The sequence below is a fragment of the Anomaloglossus baeobatrachus genome, unplaced genomic scaffold (genome assembly GCF_048569485.1).
Source record: "Anomaloglossus baeobatrachus isolate aAnoBae1 unplaced genomic scaffold, aAnoBae1.hap1 Scaffold_480, whole genome shotgun sequence".
NCBI lineage: Eukaryota > Metazoa > Chordata > Amphibia > Anura > Aromobatidae > Anomaloglossus > Anomaloglossus baeobatrachus.
The window spans coordinates 152,399-168,074 of NW_027444147.1; the positions used below are offsets into that span (position 1 = coordinate 152,399).

Sequence of the window (15,676 nt, forward strand, 5' to 3'; positions counted from 1 at the left end):
GGATGACACCGGGGTAGGTAGCAAAGTCTTTCCTGATCCCAGCTCTGTTCATCTTGGCTTCTTTTAAAAACACAGCAAGCAAGGGTTACTCCAAGCGGAGTCTCCCTTTTTTCCAAAAATTGGGCCCCACACACACCCACCCCTTCAGTGGCAGCAGTTGTGCCCCAGTTGTACACTTCACAGCTACATTTGCATCAAGCACATTCAAAAATACGCTATTCTTAACCGTCCCCAGGATGACACCGGGGTAGGTAGCAAAGTCTTTCCTGATCCCAGCTCTGTTCATCTTGGCTTCTTTTAAAAACACAGCAAGCAAGGGTTACTCCAAGCGGAGTCTCCCTTTTTTCCAAAAATTGGGCCACACAGACACCCACCCCATCAGTGGCAGCACTTGGGCCCTAGTTGCAAACAGGATGTTTTGATTTGCATCAAGCACATTCAAAAATACGCCATAATTAACCGTCCCCAGGATGACACCGGGGTAGGTAGCAAAGTCTTTCCTGATCCCAGCTCTGTTCATCTTGGCTTCTTTTAAAAACACAGCAAGCAAGGGTTACTCCAAGCGGAGTCTCCCTTTTTTCCAAAAATTGGGCCACACAGACACCCACCCCATCAGTGGCAGCACTTGGGCCCTAGTTGCAAACAGGATGTTTTGATTTGCATCAAGCACATTCAAAAATACGCCATAATTAACCGTCCCCAGGATGACACCAGGGTAGGTAGCAAAGTCTTTCCTGATCCCAGCTCTGTTCATCTTGGCTTCTTTTAAAAACACAGCAAGCAAGGGTTACTCCAAGCGGAGTCTCCCTTTTTTCCAAAAATTGGGCCCCACACACACCCACCCCTTCAGTGGCAGCAGTTGTGCCCCAGTTGTACACTTCACAGCTACATTTGCATCAAGCACATTCAAAAATACGCTATTCTTAACCGTCCCCAGGATGACACCGGGGTAGGTAGCAAAGTCTTTCCTGATCCCAGCTCTGTTCATCTTGGCTTCTTTTAAAAACACAGCAAGCAAGGGTAACTCCAAGCGGAGTCTCCCTTTTTTCCAAAAATTGGGCCACACAGACACCCACCCCATCAGTGGCAGCACTTGGGCCCTAGTTGCAAACAGGATGTTTTGATTTGCATCAAGCACATTCAAAAATACGCCATAATTAACCGTCCCCAGGATGACACCGGGGTAGGTAGCAAAGTCTTTCCTGATCCCAGCTCTGTTCATCTTGGCTTCTTTTAAAAACACAGCAAGCAAGGGTTACTCCAAGCGGAGTCTCCCTTTTTTCCAAAAATTGGGCCCCACACACACCCACCCCTTCAGTGGCAGCAGTTGTGCCCCAGTTGTACACTTCACAGCTACATTTGCATCAAGCACATTCAAAAATACGCTATTCTTAACCGTCCCCAGGATGACACCGGGGTAGGTATGTCCAGGAGTAGAGATGAGCGAACCGGTCCCGGTTCGGCTCGAGGTCGGTTCGCCGAACGGAGCTCCCGTTCGAGTTCGGCTCGTCGAACGTTCGACGAACCGAACTCGAGCCAATAGGAAACAATGGCAGGCAATCACAAACACAGTAAAACACCTAGAAAACACCCTCAAAGGTGTCCAAAAGGTGACAAACAACTCACAACACAACACAAACACATGGGAAAGTGACAAGGACATATACTCATGCGAAAACAAAACAGCTGGACAAGGAAAAAGAGGAGGACACACAGATATAGGCATGGCACGCCATTCTAAAATCATGTAAAACACCGCAAGGTGACTCCAAGAGGAGTCTCCCTTTTTTCCAAAAATTGGGCCCCACACACACCCACCCCTTCAGTGGCAGCAGTTGTGCCCCAGTTGTACACTTCACAGCTACATTTGCATCAAGCACATTCAAAAATACGCTATTCTTAACCGTCCACAGGATGACACCGGGGTAGGTAGCAAAGTCTTTCCTGATCCCAGCTCTGTTCATCTTGGCTTCTTTTAAAAACACAGCAAGCAAGGGTTACTCCAAGCGGAGTCTCCCTTTTTTCCAAAAATTGGGCCACACAGACACCCACCCCATCAGTGGCAGCACTTGGGCCCTAGTTGCAAACAGGATGTTTTGATTTGCATCAAGCAAATTCAAAAATACGCCATAATTAACCGTCCCCAGGATGACACCGGGGTAGGTAGCAAAGTCTTTCCTGATCCCAGCTCTGTTCATCTTGGCTTCTTTTAAAAACACAGCAAGCAAGGGTTACTCCAAGCGGAGTCTCCCTTTTTTCCAAAAATTGGGCCACACAGACACCCACCCCATCAGTACTTTACCCTCCACACCAGTCCCAAGCTGGAAGCACTGCAGCACTGCCTCGGCGAAGCGGCAACAGGCTGTGCTGCAGCTAATCTGCATAGGTGACAAACCCCACAATGCAGAAGAGGTGTGGACAGCTCTAAAACAGCATGCAGATCACTGGCTCACACCTCTGAACCTAAAGCCAGGAAAGGTTGTGTGTGACAATGGCCGGAACCTGGTGGCGGCTTTGAGGCGAGGCCAGCTGACACATGTTCCATGCGTGGCCCATGTGCTCAACCTCGTGGTTCAGCGGTTTCTAAACTCATACCCAGAGCTGTCTGATCTGCTGGTAAAAGTTCGCCGCCTGTCTGCACATTTTCGAAAGTCACCTACTGCTTCAGCCGGCCTTGCCGGCTTTCAGCGTCATTTGCATCTTCCGGCTCACAGACTGGTGTGTGATGTCCCCACGCATTGCTGATATGTGCCCGTTCAAGTGTCTCGGGAATTATCAACAGATCCGTCCGAAGGTGGATGGCCCCTTATTATGTCACGAGGATGGGTCCTTTTTATCGAGATACCAATTTGTGAGTGTTTTTAGGGCATGTTTGAAGTCGTTGGGGTTAGATCCGAAGTCTTTCGGATTGGGGCAGCGAAGGAGGCCTCTATATGCGGCCTACCGGAGGAGACAGTTAAGCAGATTGGTAGGTGGAAGTCGCAGCGCTTTAAGTAGTATGTACGTCCCCAGGTGGTTGTTGGCAATTGAGGGGAAAAGGGGGGGGTATTAGGGTAGCAATGGGGGGGGGTGAGAGTGTGTGTTTTTTGTCAATTTGGTTTGGTGAGGCAATAAAATGGTGTCGTCTGTACATTTTGTATTGCAGAAGCACCCCCCCTTCCTTCCCTGGTCTGGATCCTTGGCCACTCTTATGTGTATTGGGGAGCCCGACGAGCGGACGCGAGATGGAACGGGAGACAGCTAGGTTTTGAGAAGGACCTGGCTCTCGTGCGATGGCTCGGTGTTCGGGGGTTAGGGTGGAACAGGGTGTTGCAGGAGGTGCATAGATACGCCCGGTTGGACAGACCTCCTGACATCTTAGTGTTGCATGCCGGGGGGAATGATTTGGGTGGGCGTCCTTTTCGAATCTTGATAACGGACATCAAACATGATTTGTTACGGTTATGGGTGTCGTTTCCAGGTCTAACGATAGTCTGGTCGGAGATAGTAGCGAGAAAGAGTTGGCAGAAAGCGCGGTCAGTTGACAGGTTGAACAAGGCGCGGGCGAAGGTTAATAGGGCGATCTCGAAGTTTGTTAGTCGGAACGGGGGTATAGCAATACGGCATGTTGAGTTGGAAAGGACGGAAGAGGAATTTTGGTTGGCTGACGGGGTACACCTTAATGCGGTGGGAACTGACTTATGGGCTCTTGGCTTGCAGGGAGGTATTGAGAGGGCCCTTTGCTTGCGGGGGGTCTCAGGCACTTGAAGGGTTTCAAGGTGCCTTCGTTGTGGTGTTGTTTATTGGTGGGTCCTTGAAGTTGGTTTAAAATTGGTTCGGGGATTCATCCGGGTATGGATCCCCTCATTGGCAGAATTGATGGTCCCCTAGTGATTTTGGGGGGGAACCCCGACGGGGTATGTCGGGGCCCCTGGGGGTGTGGTTGGGGTTGACGGAGGATTAACCCTAACCATTTGGTGCTACTGAGTCAGTGTGGGTAACGGCTGGGAGCAAGTTGAGGTTTTTTATTGCTCGGTTATGTGAATCACCAGGGTTTTGGTAGCTTCAAGGACCTTACCACATTGCAAATTTTATTGGTTATGTATTCTTGTTAATAAAATGGCTGCTATGGCCAAAATTATCCAAAGATAAATTTGTGTCTGTGTAATTACTTTTAAATAAGAAATGGGAATGGAGGTGTGGGGTATGAAAGGAAGACCGGAGTCAACAATTCCAGGGTCAAGCATGTTTATTTGCGTAAGCTTCGTTCCAGGGTAGAAAGGGTAAGAGTGCCTTTCAGAATTCGAAGTGGTCGGACTGTACGGACCACCAAGAACTGCAGGAGAGCTTGAACATCTTCCCATGGATTTGCGACATCCTCCCTCATCAGTTACGTAGGTAAGCAGGTTCTCAGCATTGCAGCCCATTTGTTGTCTTAAGTTAGTTAAGCGGGGTTAACTAACCTGTCAGTTCAGCCTCAGGTCTAAAGCAGAGGCCTGGACTCCACTCCTTACTCCTCACTCCACAACTCTCCTTAAAAACAACTGACTCCTTTTTCCTGACCCGGGGTCTCCAGACCCTTAGGTGGGCGTTTCCTTCCGTCTGGTCCTGCCCACTGGTGTGCCTGTCTTTCCCTGGGGGAGGTGACTAGGGTTTTCTGGTTGGCTTTGTGTGACTTAGGTGAGGGAAGTTGTTATGCGGGGGCCTATGTGTGACTACCTGCAGTGTCAGGGCGTCACATATGTATGTGTGTATGTCTGCTAAAGGAATCCGCACCGTCATATTTACAAACACAAAATTTTGACTCTATGCACAGAAGAGAGTCATGCTATTTACATGATTTGTGTTTTTTTACCTTTTAAAACTATCATTAAATGTTAAGTTTTAGTTAGGGATTTATGCTTCTGTCTGTCTCTCTCCCAGTCTCTGTCATCTGTCTGTCTCTATCTCTATCCATGTCTGTCTGTCTCTCTATCTCTGTCTGTCTCTCTGTGTCTGTCTGTCTTTCTCTCTTTGTGGCTGTCTGTTTCTATGTCTGTCTGTCTCTTTTCCAGGTCTGTCTCTTTTCCAGGTCTGTCTCTTCCCCTGTCTGTCTCTTCCCCTGTCTGTCTCTGTATTTCTTTGTCTGTCTCTGTCTGTCTCTTCCCCTGTCTGTCTCTTTCCCTGTCTCTCTCTGCCTGTCTCTCTTTGTCTCTCTCTGTCTGACTCATTCCCCGTTTGTCTCTTTCCCTGTCTATCTCTGTATTTCTTTGTCTGTCTCTATCTGTCTGTCTCTCTCTGTCTGTCTCTTCCCCTGTCTGTCTGTTTCCCTGTCGGTCTGCCTTTTCTCCTGCCTGTCTCTGTATGTTTGTCTTTGTCTGTTTCCCTATCTGCCTCTGTCTCTTTCTCTGTCTCTGTCTGTCTGCCTTTTTTCCCTGTCTATCTCTGTCTGTCTCTTTCCCTGTCTGCCTCTGTCTGTTTGTCTCTGTCTCTTTCCCTGTCTGTCTATGCCTATCTGTCTCTGTCTGTTTGTCTCTCAGTCTGTGTCTGTCTCTCTCTATCTGTCTCCCCACTGACATCATATTATCTCACACATAAGCTTCTTATACTATGTCCTTTGTTCCTATAGCAACCAATCACAGCTGCTATTAATAACTTGCAGCTCCCACCTCCATTCAGTTTAATGGAGGCAGGTTTTTTGGAGAGTAACTGTAAAGGTTAAATATTCCTGTTAAAACATAGTCTACAACGTTCCCTGAGTCACATGAGGTGTCTGCAAAATTTTGTGTTTGTAAATATGACGGTGCGGATTCCTTTAGCAGACATACACACATACATATGTGACGCCCTGACACTGCAGATAGTCACACATAGGCCCCCGCATAACAACTTCCCTCACCTAAGTCACACAAAGCCAACCAGAAAACCCTAGTCACCTCCCCTAGGGAAAGACAGGCACACCAGTGGGCAGGACCAGACGGAAGGAAACGCCCACCTAGGGGTCTGGAGACCCCGGGGCAGGAAAAGGAGTCAGTTGTTTTTAAGGAGAGTTGTGGAGTGAGGAGTAAGGAGTGGAGTCCAGGCCTCTGCTTTAGACCTGAGGCTGAACTGACAGGTTAGTTAACCCCGCTTAACTAACTTAAGACAACAAATGGGCTGCAATGCTGAGAACCTGCTTACCTACGTAACTGATGAGGGAGGATGTCGCAAATCCATGGGAAGATGTTCAAGCTCTCCTGCAGTTCTTGGTGGTCCGTACAGTCTGACCACTTCGAATTCTGAAAGGCACTCTTACCCTTTCTACCCTGGAACGAAGCTTACGCAAATAAACATGCTTGACCCTGGAATTGTTGACTCCGGTCTTCCTTTCATACCCCACACCTCCATTCCCATTTCTTATTTAAAAGTAATTACACAGACACAAATTTATCTTTGGATAATTTTGGCCATAGCAGCCATTTTATTAACAAGAATACATAACCAATTAAATTTGCAATGTGGTAAGGTCCTTGAAGCTACCAAAACCCTGGTGATTCCCATAACCGAGCAATAAAAAACCTCAACTTGCTCCCAGCCGTTACCCACACTGGCTCAGGAGCACCAAATTATAAGGGTTAATCCTCCGTCAACCCCAACCACACCCCCAGGGGCCCCGACATACCCCGTCGGGGTTCCCCCCCAAAATCACCAGGGGACCATCAATTCTGCCAATGAGGGGATCCATACCCGGATGAATCCCCGAACCAATTTTAAACCAACTTCAAGGACCCACCAATAAACAACACCACAACGAAGGCACCTTGAAACCCTTCAAGTGCCTGAGACCCCCCGCAAGCAAAGGGCCCTCTCAATACCTCCCTGCAAGCCAAGAGCCCATAAGTCAGTTCCCACCGCATTAAGGTGTACCCCGTCAGCCAACCAAAATTCCTCTTCCGTCCTTTCCAACTCAACATGCCGTATTGCTATACCCCGTTCCGACTAACAAACTTCGAGATCGCCCTATTAACCTTCGCCCGCGCCTTGTTCAACCTGTCAACTGACCGCGCTTTCTGCCAACTCTTTCTCGCTACTATCTCTGACCAGACTATCGTTAGACCTGGAAACGACGCCCATAACCGTAACAAATCATGTTTGATGTCCTTTATCAAGATTCGAAAAGGACGCCCACCCAAATCATTCCCCCCGGCATGCAACACTAAAATGTCAGGAGGTCTGTCCAACCGGGCGAATCTATGCATCTCCTGCACCCTAACCCCCGAACACCGAGCCATCGCACGAGAGCCAGGTCCTTCTCAAAACCTAGCTGTCTCCAGTTCCATCTCGCGTCCGCTCGTCGGGCTCCCCAATACACATAAGAGTGGCCAAGGATCCAGACCAGGGAAGGAAGGGGGGGTGCTTCTGCAATACAAAATGTACAGACGACACCATTTTATTGCCTCACCAAACCAAATTGACAAAAAACACACACTCTCACCCCCCCCATTGCTACCCTAATACCCTAATACCCCCCCCCTTTTCCCCTCAATTGCCAACAACCACCTGGGGACGTACATACGACTTAAAGCGCTGCGACTTCCACCTACCAATCTGCTTAACTGTCTCCTCCGGTAGGCCGCATATAGAGGCCTCCGTCGCTGCCCCAATCCGAAAGACTTCGGATCTAACCCCAACGACTTCAAACATGCCCTAAAAACACTCACAAATTGGTATCTCGATAAAAAGATATATGTAATAAGGGGCCATCCACCTTCGGACGGATGTGTTGAAAATTCCCGAGACACTTGAACGGGCACATATCAGATGCCACAACCATCCCCAAACGGACTAGTCTACCCACACCTCTCTGATCAGTTTTCGATTTCCTAATCCAAAATTCAACTCCGTTTTCCACTGACATAATGTCACCCCAATCCAAGCCCCCGGGGAACGCCTTACTGGGCGATACCAACTCCCCAACCCGCAGGGCTCCAAAAAACGCCAAAGAAAAGGCTAACTTAAACAAACTCACCTCAAACGGAGATAGACAAACCCCCCACAACGCCCTACCCAGCCGGGTAGGGACCCAGCCCAGCCCAGCTGGGACCCAGTTTGAGCGAGGAACGGAACAAGTCCTTCCCACACCAAGGTTTGCAGGCCCTACCTCAGTCAGGGTTTCACCCACACTCTACAGCTCCGGAATGTCATGCTCTTCAGCCTCCTCCTCCTCCTGCGCATCCTCATCCACTTTACCCTCCACACCAGTCCCAAGCTGGAAGCACTGCAGCACTGCCTCGGCGAAGCGGCAACAGGCTGTGCTGCAGCTAATCTGCATAGGTGACAAACCCCACAATGCAGAAGAGGTGTGGACAGCTCTAAAACAGCATGCAGATCACTGGCTCACACCTCTGAACCTAAAGCCAGGAAAGGTTATGTGTGACAATGGCCGGAACCTGGTGGCGGCTTTGAGGCGAGGCCAGCTGACACATGTTCCATGCGTGGCCCATGTGCTCAACCTCGTGGTTCAGCAGTTTCTAAACTCATACCCAGAGCTGTCTGATCTGCTGGTAAAAGTTCGCCGCCTGTCTGCACATTTTCGAAAGTCACCTACTGCTTCAGCCGGCCTTGCCGGCTTTCAGCGTCATTTGCATCTTCCGGCTCACAGACTGGTGTGTGATGTCCCCACGCATTGGAATTCAACTCTGCACATGTTGATCAGGATATGTGAGCAGAAGAGGGCAGTTGTTGAGTACCTGCATCACCTAAGCCATCGGGAAATGGGTCAAACTCCACACATAACACCTGAGGAGTGGAGATGGATGTCCGACCTATGTACCATCCTCCAAAACTTTGAGGACTCCACCAAGATGGTGAGCGGCGATGACGCCATTATTAGCGTCACCATACCGCTTCTCTGCCTTCTAAAACGGTCTCTGCTCAAAACCAAACATGATGCATTGCAGGCGGAACACGATGAGTTGGAGCAAGAAACAGTAGTGGGTGTGGGTGATAACACACAGCCCAGCCTCGTCTCATCACAACGTGCAGTGGAGGACTATGACGAGGAGGAAGATGAAGACATGGAGCAACTCTCCGACCAAATTGAGGATATGACATGCATACCAGTCATATGCTCAGTTCAGCGTGGCTGGCCAGAGGACAGGGTAGATGAGGAGGAGGAGGAGGAGAAGGAGGAGGACAGCATGTTCAGTCATCGTGTTGGTCTGGATATTGAAGTGATGGCTGTTAAGAGTCTGGCGCACATGGATGACTTTATGGTAAGCTGCCTGTCTCGTGACCCTTGCGTTAAGAACATCTTGGCCGACAATCATTACTGGTTGGTAACACTGTTAGACCCACGCTACAAGGAGAACTTTATGTCTCTTATTCCCGAGGCGGAGAGGTCAGCCAAAATGCAGCAGTTCTGGAAGGCCATAGTCACGGAAGTAGGCAAAGCATTCCCTTCACAAAACGCTAGCGTCATAATTGTAACACTATTAGTTAAAAGAAAGGGATAAAATGTAAAAAAAACAAAATAAGGCATAACTTTTTTTTAACATCAATTTTTTTTTTTTAGATTTAACCAAAGAATGTGCACATTTGTTATAATAAACAAGTGAAAAATGTTGAAAATCAGTCATCCAAAGGTGTGTGAAAAAAAAATATATATATGGTACCAATAAAAATGTCACTTTGTCCTGCAAAGAATGCAGCCCCCCACATTATTTTTTTCCTCTGTGCGGCCCATACACCCAGCCGAGTTTGAGACCCCCTGCCTTACACTATATAGATATCATGTTCATTCCCCATCTATCTTGCTCAGGAGAGCATCTCCCTCCCCCGGCACCAAGAGCAGCTCATACTGAATTGTTACATTGACTAGTAACACTGCACACAGAAATGCACCTTAATATTCCACTGTTAACCCTTTCCTCCCAGCAGTAACACACAACTCCTCACCTTGATATCATGGTGATTTATGGTCAGAATGACTTCAATGCGATCAGTGATTTCTATTCTAGCTCTGCTCACATAGATTTTATATCCACACTCAACTATAGGCCGTTCTTCATATTTTGGGGGTTTTTAGTCAGATATACTAGTTTGTGCCTGTATAGTATTGGTGTAGATGGGAGTGTAGGGCATGGGTTACATGGCACTGTGGTGGGATACTGATGGGAGGTATTGGTGCTGTGTTTGAGGCTTCTACTGGGTATTTTCCTACAAATACTGGAACAGCTCACTGCTTAGAATGATCCTTCCCAGCTCTATAATATATTATATATACCCCACAATGCAGGCTCACACACACATTTGTCTCAAGTGTGTTGTAGGGACACAGATACAGTCTTGGTCATGTGACTAAAGGCTACTTTACACACTGCGATATCGGTCCTGATATCGCTAGTGTGGGTACCCGCCCCCATCTGTTGCGCGACACGGGCAAATTGCTGCCCATGCTGCACAACACCGAACAGAACCAGTCACACATACTTACCTGCCCGGCGACGTCGCTGTGACCGGCGAACCGCCTCCTTTCTAAGGGGGCGGTTCGTGCGGCATCACAGCAACGTCACTGAGCGACCGCCCAATAGCAGTGGAGGGGCGGAGATGAGTGGCCGGAACATCCCGCCCACCTCCTTCCTTCCTCATAGCGGCTTTGAGGCAGGTAAGGAGAGGTTCCTCGTTTCTGCGGTGTCACACGGAGCAATGTGTGCTGCCGCAGGAGCGACGAACTACATCGTTACTGCTGCAGTAACGTTAATCGAGAATGGAGACCCATGTCACCGATGAGCGATTTTGCACGTTTTTGCAACGATGCAAAATCGCTCATCGGTGTCACACGCAGCAACATCGCTAATGCGGCCGGATGTGCGTCACAAATTCCGTGACCCCAACGACTCCGCATTAGCGATGTCGCAGCGTGTAAAGCCCCCTTTAGTGGGAGTGGTGTACAGGGTCTTAGCAGTAAAGAGTATTCCATATTTCTGCCAGATACCCACAGAGATATTGAAATCTGAAAAAAGAGACTTCTGCTCATTGAAGGTAAGAACTGCTCACATAGCGTTCAACTCCACAGCAAACGAGTGCTCTAGCACTGGCATCTCAGCAGGGATATTCCCATACTACACATGTGTGTCTGGGTCGCTGTGACAGTTTACAGGACATAACTCAGGGCACCTAGACAGAAGGCAGAGGGACTACTTTCTATTTCTGGTGTAGAGCTTAGTACAATATATATATATATACTATTACATGTGACACATGTACCTTGTATTACCATTATTCGCTGTATATGAACCCCTTTTCTCCGGGCATTATTTGTCTATAGCATTTTTCACGAACCTGAGGCAACTGAGAACCCTTCAGTGAAGGAATTCCACTAACCCTCACAATACCAACCAGGGGCCTCCCTGCAGTAACTCAGGTAGTTGTACCCATTCTCTTTCCGCATTCTATGTGTTCTTCTTCTTTCTTCTTTTTTTTCTTTTTTCTTCTTTTTATTTCTATCATGTAGTTCAGGGGTTTATAGATATATGTCCTGCATCTCATATTTCCTTTAGTGGTGCTTCTTACCCATTCTCATATCATTTACCCTAGTATTTCATGATCCTGAGGCGACTGAGAACCCTTTAATAAAGGAATCCTTTTTCACTTGAATTGTCAAGTGATACTTACCAGTGACTATCACGTAATGTTACAGGTAGTTGCATTTTCTTCCTCTTCTTTCTCTCCTTTCTTCTTTGTCACACGGTCCATTGTGTTATAGCCCACGTGTCATGATAACACTTGTACCATCTTTTCATTTAGATTCCACCTACAATTATTTACCGATTCCAGTTCTGAAATAGGCTTTCATCATCTACTCACTAGAATTCTCAAGTGCATAAGGTACTGAGACATATACATGTTCACACCATTATAAAGAACAAAGTATAAACATTGAGGTTTTTCTCACACCCATGTTCCTGTGTTCTTTGATATGATATGTGTTCATTTCCTTCACTATATAGGATTGCAAGTTTTCCATTTGTACCTTAATGGCAATGACGCTATACAATTGAACACATATCATCCTGTTATCCATATAGGTGTGTATTTACCTGCTTGACTATTTTTGGTTGTTTGATCCAGAATGTTTCTCCAGATAGGTCATGTGGAAATTTTCTTTCCTCAGTACAAATGTTTTCACTATGGCTTTGGAAAAATTTTTTGTATGTGCATCATGGTCATTTGACCCATTGTACTCTCAAGTAGCAATATATTGTACTGTTATGTTGTGCTATGTACTAATTACGTGTTTATATGGTTTTGTAACCCTTTATGATCTTAGATAACTTTATCCTTGATAAAGACCTAAAAACAAGGTCGAAACGTTGGATGAATTATCCTTTTGCACAAATAAAGAATTTTCAGCATTCCAAGAGTTCTTTTCTTACGTTATTGATCACTATAGTGTGCCAGAGCTATTTCTATTGAATTGACTCTTATTTTTTCTGAGCACCTGCTATATACACAGTGAGCCAGACATATTCAAGTTTCATTCAGAAGGCAGAGGGAAGCCTTAGCAGCTGAGCCTATATCTTGGCTTGTGAGCATTAGAACAGGCCGGCGATTACAGGGTAACATGAAAAATGTCCAGCTTGCATTATGACTAGAACATGACAATATCCTTTTAAGTACTAACCTATGATGCGTTCCTAAGCAGTTGATGTTATATGTTCTACATTTCATTTTCTGCATACTTTACAAGTAGTAGAATTTGCTTTGATATAGGCAACTGGATTTTCACAATGAAAAGGCAAAGGATAACGCCCGAAAAAGACGCCATACATTATGTCAGTGCCATCACTGACAAACCTGGATTGACCATGAAATACATCAATCCCCTTAAAGGTGAGTTAAAACAAGTTTTAACTAAATTGCCTTAATATTGTCATGCATTAGAATGACTGTCTTAGGTAATGATAAATATTTTCTACAGGAAGAGGAGTGTTTGCTGAAACTGAAATCGAAAAAGGGAGTTTTGTTGCAGAATATCGAGGCGAGCTCACGTATGCACTTACGATGGTAGACAACTACTCGAGATTTATGGTTGTGGTACAAGTCAAAGATCTAATGGCCCATACTGCAGCGAAGGTCTTCCAAGCACACTTATGCAGACCTCATGGCTACTCAGAGAGAGTCCTCACAGATCAAGGCACTGCCTTTGAAGCGGAAATCTTCAAGGACTTCTGCAGCTTTTACCGATGCAGGAAGATGCGCACTACACCCTACCATGCTCAAACCAATGGTTATCAACCTGCTCAGGACTTTACCCCATATTCCAGATGTGGCCTTACAAGTGATTTATAGAGGGTTAACAATACGTTGGGATCACCGGATCTAATCTCCCTTTTTATACACCCTAAAATCTTGTTTGCTTTAGAATAAACAATAACATCATAAAGGTATAGCAGTACCGTTTCAAAGTTTCGGTGTCCCAAGCAGCATTCCATCAGCCTCTGGAAGGTTCCTGGCAAATTGCACAGCTCGAAGGGCATGCTTTTGAACTCGCAGAGACCCATCGGGGTGGCAAAGGCGGTCTTCTCCCGGTCTGCCTCAGCAACAGACACTTGCCAATAGCGACTAGTGAGATCAAGGGTAGAAAAATAATTTGCAGTTCTCAATGCAGCTAGCTATTCCTCAATACAGGGGAGTGGTGCTGTCCTTCTTCTTTAACAGGACCAACGGAGCTGCCCAGAGGCTACAACTGTCACGGATAACCCCAGCCTCCTTCATGTTGCTCAACATGTCCTTGGTACACTGGTAATGTGCAGGTAGTTTTGGCTTATATCTCTCTTTGATGGGTGGGTGTGCACTTGTGGGGATGTAGTGTTTGACCCCTTTTATTCTTCAAAAGTCTAGCGGATGTTTGCTGAAGACTTGCTCGTATTCTTGCACTAGCCTGTAGACCCCCTTCTTGTGATGTGAAGGTGTGGAGTCAGTGCCTACGTGTAATTCCTTACACCACTCCTCTGGCTGACTTGGTGAGCTGTCACTGAATGGGTGGGCTGAAGCAATGGTGGATGCTGCTGTTTGGATAGCATGTGTATCTACTGAGAACAGCTTATCAATGGTGGCAAATCGGAGCAGCTTAATCTCTTGCTCTCCGCAGTTCAACACTCATGGGCACTCTTCCCTTCCATATTAATGAATAAAACTATGATGTAAATAGCATATAGATACCCCACAAATGCAGATAAAAGTAGGTTATGGGAAAAGGGGGAAGAGAGAAACAGGAAAATAGTGGAATAAAGTATACCTTCCAGGTGGGAGAGGAAATGGCAGCACAGCCAGTGGAGGTGAAGCAAGGGGAGCCTGCAACTAAAGAGTTGAGAGCGTTATCACATGGTGACTGAGCCTGATTGTAACGGGAGCATAGAGGTGCCGATCCTGTCTTACCTGCGTTGGTGTAGAAGTGGGTGTCCTGTGGTGGAGTCAGCTGTGTGCAGTGGTGGCCGTGGGTTCTTTTATGTGCGACCGTAGTAATAGCTGCGCCCACTTCCTGTATGGGAGTGGAATGCAGTGAGGCTAATGGAACGCACGCCTGCACATTTGTGTTTAACGTCGCGCATGTGCAGAACGGAGAAAAGGCTGCGCTCACTTCCTAATGAAAGGGAGTGAGACGCAGCTGGGAAGGGAAGGGAAAAGATTAGTGTTTGGGGATGATGAAAGGGCTTTCTACGGGCAAGGATGGCAAAGGGTGGCAGTGACGGAAAGTCAGGCAGCCTGTCCTGTCCTGTCCTGTCCGTCCGTCTTTTTGTATCATGAATTGGAAAGACTGCAAGGGGGAGGGGAGGTGCTTGGAGGAGGAGGAGTTATTCAGATTAATTGCAGTGGGCGGCGGCTGCAAAAAGCATCATTCTTCTTGTTTTTGCTCAGCAAAACAGCCTTTTCAAGGGTTGGCTTGGGTGACAAAATGTCTTCTGTAGGCGTGGGTTTGTCTCCCTCTCCCTAAGATGTGTCCGGTATAGGCCAGGGTGCCACTCAAGGCCGTAACCAATTCGGGTTATAGCTTCTCGGCCTTTTGGCTAAGATCAAGTGTAGTTTCGGAGGACGCTACCTTGGTCGGTACTGGAAGGTGCCTGGGATTGCACGTCTGCCGGCCTTGAGGAAGTGTGTGCGCCTTCTGGTGACACATAGCCCTCTTGTGCCTGGACGGTTCCCAGGCAACGGGAGGCGATCACCTTTGTTATTTTGAAGTCCTACTGATAAACAGAAAAAAAAAAAAATTAAATCTGTTCTTATCAGTTTAATATCTGATACGTCCCCTCTCTGGGGACCATATATTAAATGGATTTTTAGAACAAGGAGATGGAAAAAATCTTGCTCTGTCCACTCCACGCATTGACCTGGTATTGCAGTACCTCCAGGACCGGTGCACCCCTTCTTAACCCAGTTTCCAAAAGCAGAACTCAATTCACCTGATTCAAATGAGCCCCATTAGTGAATTGAAAGAAAGCAAAAACTTTATATGCACCTCAATTTGGCCAATTCACTTTTCACACTTTCACCCTTTTTTTTATCTTTCACACCTTTTACTTGCTTTATTGATGCAAAAGCTGTGCCAAATAGCAAACTCATCTCCACTCAACTTGACCAACTCTGCTATGTCCCGTGCAGTATCTTATTCTCAGTCTTATCTAGATCATTTGCAATTGAATAGAATAGATCCCTTTTGGACACATTGGATTCAGCT

At 47.0% G+C, this 15,676-nt stretch overlaps 1 pseudogene; it reads left to right on the top strand.

Moving 5' to 3' along the window:
- Nucleotides 1-15,159: 15,159 nt before the first annotated feature.
- Nucleotides 15,160-15,366, top strand: LOC142281713 (U2 spliceosomal RNA; annotated as a pseudogene).
- The last annotated feature ends 310 nt before the right edge of the window (nt 15,367-15,676 follow it).